Genomic DNA, 12,764 nt, shown 5'->3' on the forward strand with positions numbered 1-12,764 from the left:
TGCAAAGGATTTTTCAGCAGACGGAGCTGGGTAAAATGGCTTCTGCCCACAATTACAGCAGCTTCCCCTAAATATCCACCTACAAGGGCCAGGCTGTGCTTTCTACTGCATGTCTACATCCTTAAGACAGACCTGCAAGGTCAGCATTCTCATCTCCATTTCACCGACAAGGAATTGAGAGAAGCTGGTTAACTCGTCTAAGGTCACCCAGCTAATAAGGAAACAGAGCCAGAATCCGAACCTACATCAGGTACCAAACCTGAGTGTGTGTTTGCTACCACACCGCAGTGCCTCAGTGGAAGCTGCCAGAAACATTGGATAAAGAAGACACATGAAATGAAACATCCACTCAAAGTCCTGATTTTACTATCTAATTTAATATTCATTAGTGTGATTACTTAATTAGTGACTCTCTGTACTATAAACTCAGTAAAGAATTGTATTTTTAAAAAATAACTGTTATATCTTCAGTACAAAAAGCGTTTTGTACAGCATAAAACAGTTTGTTAATAAAATACTGATAAACGAATAACTGGATGAATTGTTACATAGTAAGAACTCAATAAATTCATAGTGAGGGCCATGGGGTAAAAAAGAAAATGCATAAATATCATATGTGGCTTGACATCCTTGGGAGTTCGACCAGAAGACCGGGAGTTTGATCACTTGCTATGATGTGCGCTGACCACCAGGGGTGGTGCGGAATAAAGGAAGGCCTTGGTTGACAACCGGCAGCTGGGGAAGGGAGGCCCCGGTTGGCTGCCAGAAGGAAGGCCCGGGGCAGCCAGAAGGCCCCGATCGGCCCTGATTGCCGGCCAGGCCTAGGGACCTTACCCATGCATAAATTTCGTGCACCAGGCCTCTAATCTACACTAATAAAAGAGAAACATGGTAATTAGCGTACGACCGCTACCCTTTTCATTGGCTAATCAGTGAGTATATGCAAATTAACTGTCAGCCAAGATGGCGGCCAAATTCATAGTGAGGGCCATGGGGTAAAAAAGAAAATGCATAAATATCATATGTGGCTTGACATCCTTGGGAGTTCGACCAGAAGACCGGGAGTTTGATCACTTGCTATGATGTGCGCTGACCACCAGGGGTGGTGCGGAATAAAGGAAGGCCTTGGTCAACAACCGGCAGCTGGGGAAGGGAGGCCCCGGTTGGCTGCCAGAAGGAAGGCCCGGGGCAGCCAGAAGGCCCCGATCGGCCCTGATTGCCGGCCAGGCCTAGGGACCTTACCCATGCATAAATTTCGTGCACCGGGCCTCTAATATATATATAGAGAGAGAGGGTCAGTGATGGGAATAATGAGTGGCCAGGTCAGGCAAAGGCACCTCATAGCTCAGCCCATGGGAATGGTCAGTAAGTGAGTTCTTCCACAAACCTTAATCTACATCGTCATTCTTTCATCCAACAAATATCTTTGAAATATCACTTGTCAGGCACTGAGCTGGACACTGTGGGGGATACAAAGATACCTAAGACATGGTTCCTGCTCTCAGGTGGTCCAGTGGGGAGGTAGATGTGGCCAGGTGACTGATATAGACAGATGGCTTCAGTTGGCATCAGAGAGGTACAGATGAAAATACAAATTCAGAAGACGGAGAGGTGACTTTGGGCTGTGGGCACCAGGTAAGGCCTTGAGGAGGAAGCAGAGGCTGAGCTGGGGATCACAGGACAAGGATGGACCGGATGTGGAGCTGGGAGAAAAGGTAACTCCAGGTGGGGGAAATGGGGTGGGTGGGTCAGCCACGGAGGCAAAGAGAACAGGTCATGTCTAGGGACACTGCACAGCCCAATTGGCTGGAACCAAGGGATGTGGAAGGGAGTAAAGGCAACCAAGCTGTGTGGAAAGGTTATGGTCACACTGTAAAGACGTGAATGCCAGGCTAAGCTTCATTTGGCTCATACAAGCCACTTGGGAAGGAGGGTGTTAGAAACTGGACTTTGTGCCCTAACTGGTTTGGCTCAGTGGATAGAGCGTCGACCTGCAGACTGAAGGGTCCCAGGTTCGATTCTAGCCAAGGGCATGTACCCTGGTTGCAGGCACATCCCCAGTTGGGGGTGTGCAGGAGGCAGCTGATCGATGCTTCTCTCTCATCGATGTTTCTAACTCTCTATCCCTCTCCCTTCTTCTCTGTGAAAAATCAATAAAATATATTTTTTTAAAAAGAAAGAAACTGGACTTTGTAACGTCAAAAAGTTCATAATCCAACAACAAAAAAATCAAGTTGCCCAACAACTCTTCCAATATATGTTCCTAAAGACGTGATTCGGTTGTGTGTGGAGAACAAAGGGGACCGGTTGAGTCCCAGCTGATGTAGGTTGACCGCAGACCAGATGGGGCTATTCAGGTGGAACTTCCTGTGCTCCTGAACTTGCACACAATGTTCGTGCTAAGGGCACTGCCCTCTATCCTGAATCACTTAATGGAGCCAATTATACCTTCAACTTTACTCAGTTGAATTCTTCCTTTAAAAGACAAAACGATATGATCTCAGGACTAGTCCGATTCTAGACCCCATGCATTTAAACACTGACCTCTTATCTCCCTAGCTAAGAGGGGAAGGTTAAGTCGCTGGCATTAGCTCCTCTCCTCCTGGAAAGCAAACCAGTTCTCCCTTCAGGAGAATCCCTTCTAAGGAGGAGACTGATTTCTATCAAAATATGTGTACATTGCATTTTATTGAAAGCCTATTCTTACATATAGACATGTGGGGGTGGGGGGAGATAAATTCTTTTTTTAAAAAATAGATAAATTCTTTCATTACCAGAAGCCACAGAGTCACATGTTTATATTACTAGTATTCACTTATTCAATTCCACTTCGTTAAAAAAAAAAAAAAGGTTGAAATTTTAGGCACTAAACATCAGATTAAATTATGGAAAATTTCCCTTCTCCATTCTCACTACCTCCCCCTGTTCCCACTCTGATTTTATTAAGATGACTATGTCTTCCTATGGAAAGGAATTAAATACTTTCAGCCCAGAACATAACAACAGATTCAATTGCAGAATACACCCTAGACCAGAACTCAAGGCATTCTTTGGGGCATTTCCTGTTTTCTGATTAGCTACGCCTGCTTCTCTCTCAGTTTTGTGAAGGTCACGGTTGCAGTAATTAACCTGCATGCCAACTTCTGAGTAACATTTCCCTGAGAACTGAACATGCACTCTTTGCCAAGCCAGCATGCTCCCTCTTGCACGGAACCATTTCCTTTGCTATTCACCTACCAGACAGTGTGTTGGACTCTTACCGAAAAGGCTCAAGAGACACTGTGACTCCTAAGGCTGGATTACTGAGCGGACCAGTGTGATTAGTTAATGTTGTGTGTCAACTTAGCTAAGCTGTGATGCCAGCTGTTTGGACAAACACTGGTCTAGATGTTGCGATGAAGGCATTTTATAGATGTGATTAACATTTATAATCAACTAGAGGCCCAGTGCACTGGTAAGGTCCCTAGCGGCTGCCAGCTGCCGGCCTGGTACTCCCTCCCTTCCCCAGGCCGGCCCCGCCCCCTGGTCGAACTCCCAGACGAACTCCCCGTGGAGGGGACAATTTGCATACTATGCTTTTATCATATAGGATTGTTTTTAAGTAAAGCAGATTATTCTCCATAATGTGGGTGGGCTTTGTCCAAATGCTGGTAGTTGAAGGCCTTAAGAGCAAAAACTGAGGTTTCCTGGAGAAGGAATTCTGCCTCAAGACTGTAATCCTGCCTCTGACAGAAATCCTGCCAGAGTTTCCAGCCTACCAGCCTACCCCACAAATTTCAGACTTGCCAGCCCCCTATAATAACATGAATTAATTCCTTAAATTAAATCTCTATATATATATGCTAGTATATATCTCTCTATCTTTCTCTCTCTCTCTCTCTCTCTCTCTCTCTCTCTCTCTCTCACACACACACACACACACACACACACACACACACACACATACCCTATTCTCTGGAGAGCCAGGTGCTCATGGAAGTAACAGCTATAATGGTAACACATTTTAAATATTTCCAAAGACACACCATTGCACAGAGCCTTAACAATTCTGCAGGGAAAAGGGCAGGTGTTGGCCCAGCATTTCTGATTGGACTTTCACATCAGTTAACTCTCCATTTCTTTGAGCTGCTATCTCTGGGAGACATAAGGTTCAACCATTGACCTCAGAGTCCCTCGTGTGAATTTAGAATAGATAATCCCTAAGTTTTCTTCCAGGTGCATGAGTCTTATGAAGTCTCCCTGAGTCCTGACTGGTTAGATTGCTATGTCTTACTAAAGGGCCCCAGGAGATGTGGAGGTGCCATTTACAAAGCTTCCCTAAGTAACTCAGCTCTTTGGTAGGCAAAGTAAGCAGATCAGCCATGCAGCTAAACTTGACCTCCTATTCGGAAGTACTTCTTCATCTTCTCTGCGTCCCCAGGTCACAGACCCTTCATTTTGAAAAATATTCACACATACACACAAAGTCACCCACTATTTGGCCTAGAATTTCACAGATCCCACCCCTACCCCCACCCATGAAGCCCACTCATGCATGGTTAACAGTTATTAAGTACTATGAACTAGTCACTGTTCCCAGTATCTTCCATGGACTGTCTCATTTAATCTTTACAAAACACTAAGAGGTGAATTCTGTTATGACCATCCCCAGTTACAAAGGAGGAAACCAAGACACAGAGAAGTTAAGCAATTTACCAGAGGTCACATGGCTAGGAAGTGGTAGAGCTGGGATCCAGACTCTGGCAAAGAGACACAGAGCAGTCTCCAAAGTTGGAGATTAATACTGGATAGTGACTCCTTGAAGGCTGAAGCCGTATTTTATTAATATTGTTATTCTCCCCAGGGTGCTCACTGCATAGGAATCCCTCCATGATTTGAATGAATTGGACTTCTTAAGCTCATAAAAGTATTATTACTAGAGTTGCTGGAGGATGACTATCAAGTGCTCAGCACAGGGCCCAGAAAGCTCAACAAGAGCTAGGACTTCTTATAGCAGCTGGGCAGCAGCCCTTGTGGACCCAGGCGGTTGTCCAGGCTGTGGCGCCCTTCCTGGAGGGCAGGGCCCAGAGGAAGTGCTCAGTGGCACTGGGCACAGCCCTGGTGGAACAGTTCTCTCACCTGGCTCTGCTGCAGAGCTCTGGGGGCCCCTGGGGCAGCTGGTATGTGGGCAGTGTCTACTTCTCCCTGGCAGCCACCAGCATCTGGGAGAATTCCCACAAGAGCCAGGAAGGCTCTGGGAAGGGCCAGCAGGAGAGTCCTCTGTCCTCAGGACTTAGAGCAGCGGTTCTCAACCTGTGGGTCGAGACCCCTTTGGGGGTTGAACGACCCTTTCACAGGGGTCGCCTAAGACCATCGGAAAACACATATATAATTACATATTGTTTTTGTGATTAATCACTATGCTTTCATTATGTTCAATTTGTAACAATGAAAATACATCCTGCATATCAGATATTTACATTACGATTCATAACAGTAGCAAAATTACAGTTATGAAGTAGCAACAAAAATAATTTTATGGTTGGGGGTCACCACAAAATGAGGAACTGTATTAAAGGGTCGAGGCATTAGGAAGGTTGAGAACCACTGCCTTAGGTCACCACAACATGAGGAACTGTATTAAAGGGTCGCGGCATTAGGAAGGTTGAGAACCACTGACTTAGAGGAACCCGGGGGGAGCTCGAGACATGTGGCCCACCCAGGTCAAGCTGGCTAAAGCAGTATCTCTGACTTTTTATTTCCCAAACCTGGCTGCCCTGCGGCTCCAGGAGAGGTTGCCAAACGGGTTCTAGGGGAAAGGCATTTTGGCCAAAAGGCAGCTGTGATACAAAGCAAGGCTGTGTTTGCACATTTCTGAAGCAGTCACTGATACCACTGATCAACAGGAACGCCCAGGCAGAAAGGCGGGCAGGGTCCCTGCCCCGTTTTCCGCATCCAGTGCCCCACTGGCCTCTGGAGATGCCCTTTCAGGCACACAACTCTTGGATCAAAACCAAATCCGAGGGAACTGCGGGCAAGCTGAGTGGATCTGAATGACTCATACAGAATCTTCTTCCTAACGACTGGCCCCAGGGAGTGGTCATGCTCCAGCTCAGCCAGCTGCCCGGCTGCAGGAGGGGGAAGCCCAGGTAGGCCAGGCACCTGGACTGGCTGCCTCGATCGAGAACGGAGCCTTGTGCCCTTTTGGTTTGTTCGTTTATTTTGCATGTGAGTATCTATTCTGTGTGTGGCATGCTAAACACATTCACATCTAATCCTCACAAGGGAGGTATTAGAAATCCCCATTTGACTGATGAGGAAACAGGGGTTCTGTGATGGGAACTGTCTTGACAAAGACCCCGGAGTTAAGTAGCAGAGCTGAGCTGCAGCCCCAAGTCAGTTTCATTTCCAAACCTGTGCTCTTTACCAACTCCTTGAGCTGAGGGTGCCAGGCGACCTGCCACATTGTCACCATTACAGCTGAGTGACTTTGGGCCAGTTACTCCAACTCCCTGTATCTGGATTTCTTCATTAATAAATATTGGTACCTAATGCCCAGGAATAATGGCTGCCATATATAGGGCTCCTAATATGCCAGGCACTCTTCCAGGGGCTTTGCATATGTTACTTGTTACTATTATCATCCTTCTTTTGAGTAAAATTAAGTCGCTTGTCCAGGGCCACCTGCTAGTAAGAAACAAAGCCAGAATTTGAATGCAGCTGTTCTGGTCCCTAAGCCTCTTAGGCTCTCCTGCCTCTGCCTATGTTTCTGAGGCAATATTTGCTAGACGATGGGTGAAGGCCACTATTCGGCAAATTCCCTTCAAACCCAGTTTGAGGAGATGGAGAGTTCGTAGAGTTTCCAAGGGGCAGCTCAAGGCCTGAGTGTCCTGTAAGAGGGGATGGAAAGCATACCGTTGGGTCTACCATCAAATGGGAAAGCGTGAAAGTGCCTAGGACACGGGGGACACTCCTATGTGTTGGCTGGAATGATAAACTGCCTCCATCAGACAACGTGAAGAGGATCCAGGTCCTCTGCTCTCCCTGTCAAGAAGAGATGGTATAAGAGAAAATAAAATAGCCCTAGCTGGTTTGGCTCAGTGGACAGAGCGTTGGCCTGCGAACTGAAGGGTCCTGGGTTTGATTCCAGTCAAGGTCACAGGCCTGGGTTGTGGGCTCAATCCCCAGTAGGGGGTGTGCAGGAGGCAGCTGATCAATGATTTTTCTCTCATCATTGATGTTTCTATCTCTCTCTCCCTCTCCCTTCCTCTCTGAAACCAATAAAAAAATTAATATTAAAATATATATATACATATATACACACATATATTTTTTCTAAAAAAGACAATAGTCACAGAAAAGAACTTTGAAAATAAGCACAAAGCACTGAGTCAAAATCTTGCTCATTTGATCCTATCCCTCCGGGGCAACAAACTTTTAGCTAAATTAGGCTCAAGCCTCAGTCCCCACATCCCATAATTAATAATCTCTCTGAATGGGATTTTTGCCATTGACAGCAATTTTCATGCACTGTCCTCAGCCCTCCTTCCCATGCTATGCATGGCTTTGACCTCTGGGCTCCTTGGCGAGCTAGGCTGGTCAGTTGCTGCAGGTTTGAGGCAGTGCTGGGGTGGGAGTTTGTGGATTGCTGCTGTTAGTGGGATGGGGGTGGAGCATAGACTGAATGAAGGGAGATGTCAGGCACTAAGAAAGCCAGCTGTGCACGCAGCAGGGTAAAAGTGTGCAGGACCAAGAGTCTCAGGACTGGGGTGCTAGTCCTTCCTTGCCTCTTCCTGGCTGCCCAGCTTTGGACTCTCTTGCCCTGTCTGAGACTCATCTCCTCATCTCAAAAAATCAGGATAGCCCTGGCTGGTGTGGCTTAGTTGGTTGGAACATAGTCCCATGCATCATATGGTTGTGGGTTCGATTCCTGGTAAGAGCTCATACCCAGTTTTTGGGTTTGATGCCTGATTGGGCATGTGCCTAGGGACACAGGGATGTCACCGCCTCAGCTGGGTGTGTGGGTCCCAGCTCCACCTGGAACCTGCTGTGGGACCTTGAATGGGGCAACCCACTCTCCCCAACACTTGGTCTCTTCAGGCATAAAATGAACATTTTCATTTTCTGGTGAGAATTAAATGAATAAATGTATGTGAAGCTCCAAGAGCAGTGTTTCACAGCTAGTAAGCTCTCATCTTCAATGTGACCTGCAAATAATGGTAATGCCTCCAGGAGTTCACTCAGAACGAGGACTTGCACTAGACTGTAAGCTGCATGCGGGCAGGAGCCAGGTCTGGCTTGTTCCTCATCTGATTCACAGAGCTGAGCACACAGTCTGGCAGAGTGCACTCTTGATCAATACTTGTTGAGTGAATTGATGTTTGAGAGAAGCAATAGGAAGAAACAGCAGCAAGAGAGCGGGAAGAGAGAGACAGGGACCGCCCAGGCAGTGAAGACAAGAAAGGAAAAGGAGCCCTAACCGGTTTGGCTCAGTAGATAGAGCGTCGGCCTGCGGACTCAAGGGTCCCAGGTTCGATTCTGGTCAAGGGCATGTACCTTAGTTGCGGGCACATCCCCAGTAGGAGGTGTACAGGAGGCAGCTGATCAATGTTTCTCTCTCATCGATGTTTCTAACTCTCTATCCCTCTCCCTTCCTCTCTGTAAAAAATCAATAAAATATATTTTAAAAAAAAAGAAAGGAAAAGGAAAATTTTTTATTTTTTTTAATAATGAAAGAGAAGAGAGAGAAGGGAAAATATATTTTTTTAACTTATAGTTTGTACTACTGGGATGTAAAAACTGACGACAGTTATAAACCATAGAACTGAGGTGAGGTGAAGTAAAAATTCACCCTGCCAAAAATATTAAATTTTTAATCCTTTACATGTACAGTAATAAGTTAGAGCTTTGGTCACTGCTAATACAATGGTTCTGACGTGGAATTCAGAGGAACTAATTCACTGCTAAGCTATGTCAGCTCCCAGCTTCTGAGTCACAGCGTGTCATAAAGGCTTTCCTCGCCCTGTGGAAACTTACCCCAGGAGGGCTGGGTTTTCTTTCTTTTCTTCTTTTTTTAATCCTTTTGTGCTTGGTACACATTCTTCCAGTTTCAAACTGGGTCCAAATGACCCCAACACACCAAACAACTCAACACATTCAGGGTGGGGAGAAGCGTTCATAATTTGACTTGGTTGTTTTAGGCACAGGTTGTATCTCTTCATCCATCATGACCTCGGGGAATACGCAGAGACTCTGGAATCAGATGGTTCCGAGTTGAATCCTGACCTGTCTCTGCCTCAGTTTCCCCATGGGTAAAATAAAGATGATAATAATACCTATTCCTAACAATGATGTGAGGATTCAATAAGATCATACACAGGTGTAAAACAGTGTAAGAATTTAATAAATTATGGTGCTGGTATATAGCAAGTGGCTGTCCACCTTCCCAGAATCTCCGGGAGACCCAAGTTGCTCTGAACATTTAAAGCACTTTCTACACACTTACTTTTTACTCATGCTTATTCTGGGACTATTGATCTCTCCATTTTGCAGATGAGACAACTGAGGTATAGAGATGCTGGGCAACTGTGAGGGGGAGGAAGTCCTGGACTCTTAACCACTGTAGCTGTTCTCCCGCTCTCTGTGCTGTCCAATATGGTCATCAATAAGCACATGTGGCTATGCACATTTAAATGAACTAAAATTAAACAATATACATAATCAATTCCTCGATTAGAGACATTGAGGTGGTAGCTGATGTATAATCAAGACCAAGTCACCTCCGTTGAAACCCAAAGCCCCATGCAAGCCCCATGCCAATTATAGGGGAGCAGGAGAGGTACCACTAAGGCAGCCCAGGTGCAGACAGGAAGTGGATGCCAGTGCAGGGAGGGGCAGAGGCATGAAGCCATCAGTCCCTGAGGGAAAGACAGTGAATGGCTCCCTACCAGACACGATTCTGGCTTCTCTGAGGCCCATGACCTGGACACCATTTAAAATGTATATTCAACAATTGTATGGTAATGGATTGATATGCATGTATTTACAAAGCACTTCCAAAGGCAAAAGTCTTTAATTTACTGAGTCATTAATGGTTCGCATATTGTAGTACATCCAGATCTCAAATTATAAAGTTGTACACTTGAAAGTTATATAATGTTATAAACAACTGTTACGTTGACAACAAAAATAAACTAAACTAAATTTAAATTAAATGTATATTCAACCTGTGCTAGGTGTTGCAGGGGATATAAAAATCCCATGCCTCTTGGCAGGGCCAAATCCCACGGGGATGGAGTAACTCACCAGTAAACCCAAGCTGACAAGTGCCAGCACCCTGGACTCGCCTTGAGGGCATGCACAGGAGATGCTGTGGGCGAGGAAGAAAAACAAGCCACACTGATTGAATTTTGTAAGGCAGCGGTGGCTTTACAAATGACTGAGCCTGTAAAATGCGCTTTGAGAAATGTGCCTTTGAGAGTTCCCATGCTTCAACAGGGTGGGGCCACTTTCCTTAGGTGGTGAGTGTCTACTGTTCTCCCGGAAGTGAAGGGAATGGATGACTCAGCAGATTAAACATTTTTGCCTTCTGAAGTGTTTTTGCAAATACACACATATCTTGGGTTTGGTCCCAGACCACCACAATAAAGAGAGTATCATAAGAGAGCAAGTCATATCTTTTTGCTGGTGGAAGATCTTGCATTTAATTTGTAAAAATGTAAAACCTGTAAAGCAATACAGCAAAGCACAATAAAACGAGATGCCTGTACAATACAGTGGTCCTAGTATCAACACGGCATGATTGTCTGTTTGAGCCACTGGGAATCTCTTTGACTAGTCCTATGGGGCACCCTGGGTAAATGAAGGTGCCCTGTGGGCCACTCACCAGGTGCCTTCATAGATGACACTGAATGAGACCCACTGGATCTTTCTCCCCTCATCCTTCACCATCCTTAAATGGCATCTCACAGACTTTCTGCTTATTTAAAAGGTTATTTAAAAAACTTCAACTGTATATTTTCAAATAACAAAGTAGATTTTACTAAGAATAGTCAGAAAAGCCTCTATTGCATAAATCACAGCCTTGGGGGATCTCTACAGATCTGCTCCCTTTCAGATGCGGGGGACGAACAAAATTTCCTCGACCCCCAAGGTTCTTCCAGCTGGTCTAATCAAATAGACATGAGATAGATTAGCAAGAGAAAATAATCATATTTAACACATATATATGTAAAAGAGCCCTTCATACATGAGAGAATCAGAGACCTCACAGGCAGGAGAAGTTCAGAGACAGAAAGGGGAACTGGGGTGTGTAAGACACCCTGAGCTAGGAATGAGCTAACGCACCTTGGGGCCTTCAAAAGGTCATGGCAGGACGATAAGAAGAGCCACCCTTTAGTAAAAAGAAGTTTGCCCTGCCATATAGGTAGGTCAAAAGAAGTTATCTCTGATAATACTTACTAAGGGCAAGGCCCCTAATTCAAATTCTTCTAGGTAATTGAGGCGGGATGGAGAGACAGAAGTTTCTTTTGGGCCTGTGGCTAAAGTTGCCTTTAGCTCAAAGTAATCTGCATACCACAGAGGTACATCTTGGGGTGACTCGTTCTGGACCCCCCACACAGATAAGCCATCATAGTCCCATTTTTCACAAGAAGAAAAATAAGATTTTCAAAGAGGTCAAGTGGTTTACTCCAGACTACAAAGTTGATAAGCTCATTAGAGGGGGGAGGGGTCCCAGAAATATCTAGGGTTTCACTCCAAAAACAGATCCAAATGAAATGAGGCATCTGGAAAAATAAGTAATAACATGAAAACTCATTTTTTTTAATTTTTATTGATTTCAGAGAGGAAGGGAGAGAGAGATAAAAACATCAATGATGAGAATCATTGATTGGCTGCCTCCTGCACACCCCCTATTGGGGATCGAGTCTGCAACCCAGGCATGTGCCCTGACTGGGAATCAAACCATGACCTCCTGGTTCATAGGTCAATGCTCAACCACTGATCCACACCGGTGGGGCTAACATGACAATTATTTGATGATCATCTGAACAATAGCAGTAGCCAGTCCACAAGGCAAAGATGGACATAAGACCAGAAGTGAGAGACAATTCTACTGATCGAATGGATAATACCATAAGGATGGAATGAGAAAATCACTATAGTTGCACGAAAATGCTCCCTAGGAGTCTGATATTTCATATGAATGCAATGCTGCCACATTGTAAAAGCACAATTGATTGAGAAACTTTCCTCTCCATCAATCTTTTCAAGAGATTTGACACGGAAGCAAGAGATAAGCAAAAGGAAAATGGAACTTAGTGGCAATGTTCAGCAAACCTATCTTTAAAAGAAAAGATAAGAAACACACACACACCAGGTAATCTGACTTCAGAAAGATTCACCACAGTAGTACTATAAGGATGTAATCTGTTGCAACACTGTTGTAACAGGAAGTGGTTGAAACAACTTACATGTCTATACCAAAAAGTCAGGAATAATTCAAACTGTTCGGAGTGTTTACCTTTAGGTGGTAAGCATCGGGAGAGAAAAAGAATAGGAGGGGGGTGATGAGAATTTTCACTTTTTAGTTGTATAATCCCCTCTGGACTGTTAGTTTTTTGTTGTTGTTTGTACATTTTTAATTTAAACTGACAATTACATATTAGTTATTGTGATATATATGTTTGTACATATGCATTATATATATATATGTGTGTGTATGTGTATATATATATATATATATATATATACACACACACACACTAGAGCCCCAGTGCATGAAA

The 12,764-nt window shown here is 44.8% G+C and overlaps 1 protein-coding gene across 1 annotated transcript in view; it reads right to left on the minus strand.

The window, feature by feature from the left end:
- Positions 1-12,764, minus strand: part of MYOF (myoferlin) — a 142,731-nt gene that overhangs the window by 124,791 nt on the left and 5,176 nt on the right. The window lies entirely within an intron of this gene.

This window comes from Myotis brandtii, unplaced genomic scaffold, assembly GCF_000412655.1.
Source record: "Myotis brandtii unplaced genomic scaffold, ASM41265v1 scaffold810, whole genome shotgun sequence".
In the NCBI taxonomy this organism is placed as follows: Eukaryota; Metazoa; Chordata; class Mammalia; order Chiroptera; family Vespertilionidae; genus Myotis; species Myotis brandtii.